The following is a 3,532-nucleotide window of genomic DNA, read 5'->3' as shown; positions in this document are numbered from 1 at the left end:
CACACACACACACACACACACACACACACACACACACACACACACACCCCTGTGGCTCTGAGCCATACTACAATGAGTGGTTGATGTGCCCTGTTAAGGGTACCTGAGAAGGGCCACCATAAGTGCCAGTAGGCAGAGATGATGGTGTCACTTAAGTACGTGTCTAGTCAGGTGACTTCTCTTTAAGTCTACACGTTCAGAAAATTATAAAAATGCATTTCATAGCCATTGGATGCATTATCATTGCTGTAGCTGAATATAGTAACTCATGAGCAAACTGATCTTGAAATACCAAGATGATGTGGGCATTAAAAAGGCAAGAGACGGCCGGGTGCAGTGGCTCTTGCCTATAATCCCAGCACTTTGGCAGGCTGAGGCGGGTGGATCACCTGAGGTGGGGAGTTTGAGACCAGCCTGACCAACGTGGAAAAACCTTGTCTCTACTAAAAACACAAAATTAGCTGGGTGTGGTGGTGCATGCCTGTAATCCCAGCTACTTGGGAGGCTGAGGCAGTATAATCGTTTGAACCCGGGAGGCAGAGGTAGTGGAGGTAGCAGTGAGCTGTGTGGCGGCATTGTACTCCATCCTGGGTAACAAGAGTGAAACTCCGTCTTCCCCCTGGCCAAAAAAAAAAAGGCAAGAGACGGCCAGGCATAGTGGCTCTCACCTGTAATCCCAGCACTTTGGGACACCAAGGCAGGCAGATCACCTGAGGTCAGGAGTTCAAGACCAGCCTGGCCAATATGGTGAAACCCTGTCTCTACTAAAAATGCAAAAATTAGCTGGGCATGGTGGCAGGTTCCTGTAATCCCAGTTACTTGGGAGGCTGAAGCACGAGAACCTCTTGAACCAGAAGACAGAGGTTGCAGTGAACCAAGATCACGCCACTATACTCTTGCCTGGGTGACAGAACAAGACTCCACCTCAAAAAAAAAAAAAGAAAAAGAAAAGCCAAGAAAGTGGCCAGGCGCAGTCTCATGCCTATAATCCCAGCACTTTGGGAAGCGGAGGTGGGTGGATTGCCTGACAGATACCGTGGTTCAAGACCAGCCTGACCAATATGATGAAACCCTGTTTCTACTAAAAATACAAAAATTAGCCAAGCATGGTGGTGTGCACCTGTAGTCCCAGCTATTCTGGAGGCTTAGGCAGTAGAATTGCCTGAACCCGGGAGGTGGAGGTTGCAGTGAGCCAAGATCATGCTACTGTACTCTAGCCTAGGTGACACAGCAACACTTCATCTCAAAAAAAAAAAAAAAAAAGACAAGAAAGTGTGCAGTGCACTTAGAAAATATTTCTTTCACAAATAATTAAAATGTTAAAGACATTTTTGATGTTTATAGGTATAATCCTTTTGCTTGAAAACAAACTGATTTCCTGATTTTGACCTAATGACAAGCATTGTCTAGTCTACTTCAAACAACTTTGTTTTAATGATATGCTTGCAGTTGTAGATGATATTACCTTAATTTCAGAAAGTGATGTAGATTTTTTTAAAATTCCAAAAGTAGGGCATACTTAATTGAAAAAAAATTGATCATACACCACTATATAAAGCAAAGCATCTTCTCATAACACTCAGATTGACCAGGAAAAAAATTTTTATTTTTATTTATTTTTTTTTTTTTGAGACGGAGTTTCGCTCTTGTTCCGCAGGCTGGAGTGCAATGGCGTGATCTCGGCTCATTGCAACCTCCGCCTCCTGGATCCAGGCAATTCTCCAGCGTCAGCCTCCTGAGTAGCTGGGATTACAGGCATGCGCCACCATGCCCAGCTAATTTTTGTATTTTTAGTAGAGACGGGGTTCCACCATGTTGACCAGGATGGTCTCGATCTCTTGACCTCATGATCCACCCGCCTCGGCCTCCCAAAGTGCTGGGATTACAGGCGTGAGCCACCGCGCCCGGCTGAAAAAATTTTTTAATTGAAAAAAATTTAGATCATATGCCGCTATATAAAGCAAAGCATCTTCTCATGCCACTCAGATTGACCAGGAGTTGACTAGTCCCTGATCGATGGAAATTTAAGTTGATTCTGATATTTCACAATTAAAAGTGTTGCAGTGGGAAGCACTGTGTGTGTGTCCTCATGTACTTACATGAGTGTTTCTGTAGAATCATCTCAAATGAGTGCCTTACAAGCTCAGTGGTTTAGATTTTGATTTGGAAGATTTGGGCTGATTTGGATATGATAGTTTTGAAATAGAGTGAAAAGGCAGACCATATTTCAAAGACTTGCATCTAGAATATACAAAGACCTCTTACAACTCAACAATAAAAGGCCGGGCGCGGTGGCTCAAGCCTGTAATCCCAGCACTTTGGGAGGCCGAGGCGGGTGGATCACGAGGTCAAGAGATCGAGACCATCCTGGTCAACATGGTGAAACCCCGTCTCTACTAAAAATACAAAAAATTAGCTGGGCATGGTGGTGCATGCCTGTAATCCCAGCTACTCAGGAGGCTGAGGCAGGAGAATTGCCTGAACCTAGGAGGCGGAGGTTGCGGTGAGCCGCGATCGCGCCATTGCACTCCAGCCTGGGTAACATGAGTGAAACTCCGTCTCAAAAAAAAAAAACAAAAAACAACTCAACAATGAAAAGACTAAAATTTTAAAGTGGGTAATAGATTTGAATAGACATTTCTTCAAAGAAGATACACAAATGGCCAATAAGCACATGAAAAGATACTCATCATCATTCATCATAAAGTAAATACAAATCAAGACCACAGTGTGATATAGTTCACACCCTCTGGGTTGGCTAAGATTTCAAAAGATTGCCAATAACAAGTGTTGGTGAGGATCTGGAGAATTTGAAGTCTCAAAATTGCTGACAGGAGTGTAAATGAAACAGTCACAGTTTGGCAGTTCCTCACAATGTTAAACATAGTTACCATATGACCCAGCGGTTTCACTCCTTAGAGCATGACCACTAACATTCATAGCAGCATTATTCATAATAGCCGTAAGGTAGAAGCAACCTAAATGCTCATCAACAGAGGAATGGATAAAATATGGTATATCCACCCAAAGGAATATTATTCAACCATGAAAAGGAATGAAGTACTGATACATGCTACAACATGGATGAACTTTGAAAACGCAAGTTAAAGAAATCAGTCACAGAACTCCACATGCTGCATGATGCCATTTATATGAAGTGTCCAAAGTAAGCAAATTTATAGAGACAGAAAGCAGAATATTGGTTGCCTAGAACTGAGGGGCAGAGCAAATGGGAAATGACAGCTAATGGGTAGGGGGATGAAAATGCTCCAAAATTAGATAGTAGTGATAGTTTTGCAACATAGTGAATAACACTGGGAACCACTGAATTGTATACTTTAACAGAGTAAATTAATTTTTTTCCTGGGGTGCAGTGATGTGATCTTGACTCACTGTAACCTCCATCTCCTGGGTTTAAGCGATTCTCTTGTCTCAACCTCCCAAGTAACGGGGATTACAGGCATGGCACCACCACACCTAGCTAATTTTTCTTTCTTCTTTCTTTCTTTTTTTTTTTTTTTTTTTTTTTTTT

At 42.6% G+C, this 3,532-nt stretch overlaps 1 protein-coding gene across 11 annotated transcripts in view; it reads left to right on the top strand.

Moving 5' to 3' along the window:
* The window catches only part of COPS3 (COP9 signalosome subunit 3), a 33,971-nt gene that overhangs the window by 15,346 nt on the left and 15,093 nt on the right, over positions 1–3,532 (top strand). The gene's annotated exons all lie outside the window — the stretch shown is intronic.

Source organism: Sapajus apella, unplaced genomic scaffold (genome assembly GCF_009761245.1).
Source record: "Sapajus apella isolate SASKATOON/1434 unplaced genomic scaffold, GSC_monkey_1.0 scaffold208, whole genome shotgun sequence".
Lineage (NCBI taxonomy): Eukaryota > Metazoa > Chordata > Mammalia > Primates > Cebidae > Sapajus > Sapajus apella.
The sequence above is the reverse complement of the archived record's forward strand: the minus strand, read 5'-3'. Positions and strand labels throughout refer to the sequence as shown.